The 6284-nt window shown below is 42.6% G+C and overlaps 1 protein-coding gene across 2 annotated transcripts in view; it reads left to right on the top strand.

The window, feature by feature from the left end:
• The window catches only part of PLEKHM3 (pleckstrin homology domain containing M3), a 162854-nt gene that overhangs the window by 13043 nt on the left and 143527 nt on the right, over nt 1-6284 (top strand). Inside the window, exon 2 of one of the 2 annotated variants that reach the window (XM_015561121.1) lies at nt 4575-4580. The exons of the other annotated variant lie outside the window; for it this stretch is intronic. The gene's annotated coding sequence lies outside the window, so the exon portion shown is untranslated. The remainder of the gene's footprint in view (nt 1-4574; nt 4581-6284) is intronic. 2 annotated transcript variants of the gene reach the window in all.

Raw genomic sequence — 6284 nt, 5'->3', positions numbered from 1 at the left:
GTTTTCATATGTCTTTTGGATTTCTGAATGTCCTCTTTTAAAAGGTGTCTATTTAGGTCCTTTGCCCATTTTTTGATTGGATTGTATATCTTCCTTTTGTTGAGTTGTATGAGTTCCTTATAAATGTTGGGGCCACCGCGGAGAGGCGCCGCCCGAGCCCCGCGATCGGTCGGTCGGTCCCGCTTGAAATCAATAAAAATATTTTTAAAAAAGCATATCAAACAGTGTATAAATTGTACTCTAAACCATGCATGTGAAGGTGGTTATTCTTAGTAAAGCCAAGTGATTTTTGCTCAGGTTAACTGAATTTGAAGAGTTTGTGAGAAAATTGAATTATATTCAGTTCTGTATTGTGCTTGGAAATGTAGTCGCCAGTATTCAGGTTCTAAGAAGTTATATGAGCTGACGACATCTTTAAATCTAAAGCTACTTCCCTAGCTCTTTTTAGGTGTTTTGCATATCTGGGTCTTAGTGTACCTCCTTGGGGGTGTCATTACCTTTGTTGTTGTAGTGTGTCATGTGTTCAGCCCAGGCCAGCTGGCTTTGCTCAGAGGGCACCCACATGGACATTGGTCAGTTATTCCCTGTGGCAGTTGGAGGGTGATTTTAGCAACATGTGGTTGTTATGATGGAAATTTTCACCGTCTTCATCTCAGTCCTGGGAAGAAGATAATTTGAATGGCATTTCGGTTTGTTTTTGAATCACTGTTCCCTGCCATGGAGGTAAAGGGAAATGGAAAACATGGACTCTGCATTTTTGGACACTTACATAACTGAAGTGTGTCTTGTTTCTAAAAGCAGGACATTGGAACTTGTTGGTTTTACAAAATGGGTTTCCCAATCAAAAGCCTTGGCTCTTCAGTCCGCGGTTGACCTAGGGGCGGAATAATATCACTGCCTTCAATAACAAAGCAATCTGAGATTTGAAGTGCCAGGCTTATATTTAGTTTGGTTTCTGGGAAAACATCTTGGGGCATCAAATGCCTCAATGATTTTGCAAGTGGCAAACAATAAACAAGCACAGAGATGTACTGAAAAATGCTGTAAGTGGATTGTCTGGGGGTATTTCAAAGGAATATCTCCTTACGGGTGTGAGAAAGAGCTAGAGCTCGAAGTCGCTGGAAAAGGAGACCAGCTAAGCTGCTGATTTGGAGTGGTTTACAGAATAACCCCCAGGTGCAGCCTCGCTGCTTTTGTTTCTGTGAAAGGTCTGAGTGAGGTCTTTTGCTACCTGACCTTTGCCATGTTATTTTTAAACCTGGCTTCAATAGCTTACAAGCTTTCTCTACCAAGAAAAAATTTAAAAGCTCAAGTCAACATAATATTTTGGAAAGCATGTCAGATTTTACTTCAGTGAGCTTATAATGAATTCACATATGCTTTTGTCAGAAAACCCAGAGTGGTCTTTATATTTACAGTTGTCACTGCTGTGCAAACACACTCTCTTATGCAGTTGTTCATTCAACAAATACTTACCAAGCACCCATTGTGCCCTGGCCATACTTCTAGGCCCAATGGAGGATTATAAAAATGAAATAGGGTAGAATTGCTGTTCTCAAGTTGATGTAAGTACAGTAGGGTAGGTGTGTGACTTTAGACAGTTTATATATCTCTGGGCCTTAGTTTCTCATCTGTAAAATGGAGATAATAGTACCCACATTGAACATTGTGAGAGTTAGAGATATAAAGTATCAAGCGATGTAACCGGCACAAAATAGGTTTTTGATAAATTATATAGTAAATGTGATCATCATTTCAGAAAGAACAGGCAGCATGTGGTATATGTTGGGGGTAGTACCAAAGACATGTGGATGTTTAAAGAGAGAGCAGACTGTTTTAGGATCAACAAATGCTTGTGGAAGAGTGGATAGCATTGGAGCTTGAAGAGTGCACCTCAGAGATGACGGTAGGCAAAGTCTTGGAGTTGAGAAAGCATGGCATTTGAGAAATAGCATTCTAGTTTGGAGAAAAAGAGTACATTTTATGGAAGAGAAGTGGGAAGTTGTACAGGCAAGTGATGTCAGGATTGTGAAAGGCCCAGAGCGGCAGGTGAAAGAGCTGGACATTGTGGTCAGTGGAAGCTTCATTAAAGGATTTTATTTGCTACCGTCTCCCAGTGTCCTGTACTTTGTCCAGCCCTTTGAGAGCACTCGGCAAATATTAATTGGATGAATGACTGAGTATGATTTTAGACAAATTGAGCTTAATTGGGCCATGAGAATGCCGGGATAGATTTGTCCCACAAGTAGTTGGGACCAGAGGTCAGGCCTGAGATTGAGACTGAAGGTGGACATTTGAGAGGCTTGAACATAGAAGTATTGTTGAAATCACAAGTCTGGATAAATTGACCAGAAGAACCAACCACATGCAGCTGTACTGGGAGAAGAGAGCTTACGCACTGTCCGCATTGGATGAGGTGACCAGTAAGGACAGAGGCAGGTTAATAGCATCAAGGAGCATCAGGACTTTGAAGAACCGCGGATGTGTAAGGAGGAGGTCGGGTAGCTGGAGAAGAGACGTTCAGCCAAGTGGCGTCAGGTTGTAAGGTGTAAGTGGCCAGCACACTCTGCGGCATTTCTTTCTTTTGTCAAGGTTAGCATTTGCCAGTATTTGCTTTTCGAGCGTACCCTTAAACAGCGTGCCCAAACTGTGTATATAATCTGATTCCAATGAAATATTGGACAAAAACACACCTATTGATTTATTCCCTGAGTTACGGGATCGTGACTGATTTCTCTTTTCTTTCCCCTATTTGTCATTATTTTCCAGAGTTTCTATGAGTATTTATTACTTTGAGAACTGGAAAAAAAACACTACAAATTATTTTTTAATGTTATACTCCTTATGCATTGTATGTCAATAAATATCTCATTTATTGAAAATTGTATACAATGTAGCCACATTTTAAAAACATATTTTTATTGATTTCAGAGAAGAAGGGAGAGGGATAGTGAAAGAGAGAGAGAAACATCAATGATGAGAGAGAATCATTGATCGGCTGCCTCTTGCATACCCCACACTGTGGCTCAAGCCCACAACCTGGGCATGTGCCCTGTCTGGGAATCGAACTGTAACCTCCTGGTTCATAGGTTGATGCTCAGCCACTGAGCCACACTGCCTGGGCACAATGTAGGCATTTAATGTTCCTCTAGGCCTATGAAAATGGGATCCCATGTGTGTTTCTAGCTGTCCTTCTCTGCAAGACTCCTGAATGCTTCTTACGAGGTCTCCATTGGTACCGTTTCCTTATCGGCAGCTTGTGGCTTATCTGTACTTTACCAATGTGCTAACTTTGTCTTTATGACAAAAACCACCATGAAAAATCATAACCTCTTGAGCCTCATGGTCCAGAAGTGTCATCTTACTGGGTCAGATCCTCTTGTGGCAGATCCTTCATATTACGTCATTTCAGAAAATTCTCAGTCAGCCACAGCCTTAACCAAAGTGAAGAACACGTGAGAGCCACATGTGCTGGCCATTCTTGCAGTCACCCCTGATTTGAAAAGGACCGGCAGAAGCAGTTTACCCTAGGTGTCGTTGGCATTGCATTCCTCTCCATAGTCTCAGCACCCATTCAATTCTGATCACAAGCCGTTTAGTCATGGCGGGGGCGGGGGGAGCCAGCACTTTTACCAAACAACTTGGGAGAACATGGCATCTCTGTGTGGGCCAGGCTGGTCTCACTGTTCATCTCTGCTCTGCCTCTGTGTGGGAGGACTGCTGGATTCATCCTGTTGATTAGCCTTGCCCAGTGAGCATGTAGACAGCAGATTTCCTTGTCAGAAAATAGCAGTTCACTGATTCTCCATCGTGTTGCCTTCTGATGCTTGCATGGGTTCTTGGGTTTGAGCTTTGATTACCACCTTAACCAATGGACCTCAGCTTCTCAGTCTATAACGCTTTTTACAGAAAGAGTATTCTATACAGAAATAAGGTGAAATATCTATAGATCATCGAGTTGGGCTGAAACCAGTGTATCATCAGCAGTTGGTTGCTGACTGCGTTAATTGGACTGACGAACCTTTCCCGGGAGGGAGAGACCAGGAGCACCTGGCTGTTGAATGGGTGAGGCCCAGTGGCGTGTGTCATAATTACACATCAGTTTACAGTTTTTAAAGGCGTGTTTGGACAGCTACCTCCTGAATGATCCACAGGTGAAGCAACTTGATATTAGCAACTGTATTGAATACAGGTAGCTGAGTGAGGCACCCAGGGGTTAATGGTTTGCCCGAGGCCACCCAGTGTGTGGTTGGTTGGGCCAGATTTGGAACACAGTCCTAATTAGCTCCCGATTTCCAGCTTTGTGCTGAGGCAAACCACACTGCACCCACACACTGGTTTTACCCAATTCACTTTTGTCAGAGGGAGGTACGCTTCATATTTTGCCTTGTCCAAATATGTTGTTATTTTTTAACGAATTAATTTCAAAACCAGATGAGGCAAGCTAGTAGAAAGTGTTTACTCATAGATTTTAAATTTGGCATTAGACCCTTGTAGCAAATTTAAGGGCTGTTCATCCTAATACAACATAATAAAATACTGACAAATATGGAAAATATGAAATTCCAAAACAGGTAAGGGTGGTAAACAGAGCCCAAAGGGATGAAGATGTAGACTAGAGATTCTATCAGAGGGTCAGGAAGGCATTGTGCCTGCTCTCAAGTAGCTCAGAGTCCAGGGTGGGGTCAGGAGAGACTGTCGATTGAGTACAATGCGGCAAACCCAGGCTGCTCTGTGAGCCCGAGCAATTTGGAAGGCTCCCAACTAGGACCGAAGCATAAAGGAGTAAAACCATGAGGTGAGTGTTGGTCAGGAGCTGCCAGTTGGAGAGGTGGGGAGGTCGTGAAGGGCCATGACCTTCACTCAGAGGAATAACAGTGCATTCATTCCACCGTGTCAGCTCAGAGCCTTTTCGTGTGTTGGGTACTATTCTACGCGCTTGGGATACTTTAGTGAACAAACTAAACATAACGCCTGTCCTCAAGGAGCTTATGTTTTACTTGGAAGAGAGAAACCCTGAACACTAAGGGGTGTGTTAGGTCGGTAAATGAATAGGGGAAAAGGGCCCGGCCAGGTGATTAACATGAGCAGTAGTAGTAGGTCATGTTGACAGTGTCAACCTGGATATGACAAGAACGGTTTTACTTTTCAAAATATAGAGCCCTAGTCCAGTCAGGAGAAAAACATCAAACAAATCCATTGACCAGGAGTCATCAAAACTGTAAGTTCGTCAAAAACAAGGAATTCTCTTGTCATAGCCAAGAGGAGTCAAAAGAGACATGAGAACTGAAAGTCATGCGGTATCCTGGATGGGATCCGAGAACAGTAAAAAGATAGTAGGGAAAATGGAGGAAATCACAACAAAGTAGAAACTTTAGCTAAGAACAATGCATTAACATTGGTACATTAATTGTGATAAAATGTACCAGACTAATGTAAGATGTTACATGGAGGAAACTGGATGTGGGGTGTATGGGAATGCACTGTACTATCTTTGCAATAATTCCATAAATCTAAAACTGTTCTAAAATTAAAAGTTTATTATTTTTTTTAAAGGCAGAATAAGGGGAATGAGAACTCCAGGGCAGAGATATGTGTTAAAATTTTAAATAGGGTGGTCAGGATAGGCCTCATTGAAAAGGTGACATGAACAATTATTTAAGGAAAGAGTTGGCCATGTTGACATCTGGGGAATAGCCAAGGCAAAGACCCTGAGGTGAGATGTGTCAGCAAGTTTGAGAACCAGCAGGAGGCCAGTGTGGCCAGATGGGAGGGAAGGTGGAGGGCAGAGGGAGTATGAGGTCATAGAGGAAAGATGATGGTGCTGACCGGGCAGCGAGAGGCTTTTTAGGCTCGTGCTCGTGTACCCTATGCCAAGAACCATGCCACCTATTGCCTTGTTTAATTTTCTCAACTGTCCTAGGAGAGAGGTTTTACTAACTTGTTGATTTTGCAAATGAGAAAACTGGGAATAGAAAAGGTTAAGTAACTTACTGAAGTCCCCTTCCTCCTGAGCCCCAGAGTTGTTACGGCTCACCTCTGCCTCTTCTTAGGAGGCTGGACTACATCGTCTAGGCCACAGGGGTAGGAATTTCATCTCTTTTGTTCACTGTTGTATCATCAATGCCTAGAACACAGTCGCTGCTTCAGAAAACATGTATGGAATGAATAAATCACTGCTACTCTCAGTAACTCTTTTTATCTATTTAATTTGTACTGTGCAAATACAGGCAAAGACTTGGATTTGTCACACTGGTCTGTTAATTCATTTATTACTACTAGAG

The sequence above is a fragment of the Myotis davidii genome, unplaced genomic scaffold, assembly GCF_000327345.1.
Source record: "Myotis davidii unplaced genomic scaffold, ASM32734v1 scaffold394, whole genome shotgun sequence".
Taxonomy (NCBI): domain Eukaryota; kingdom Metazoa; phylum Chordata; class Mammalia; order Chiroptera; family Vespertilionidae; genus Myotis; species Myotis davidii.
Note: the sequence above shows the minus strand (reverse complement) of the source record. Positions and strands in the feature narration are given on the sequence as shown.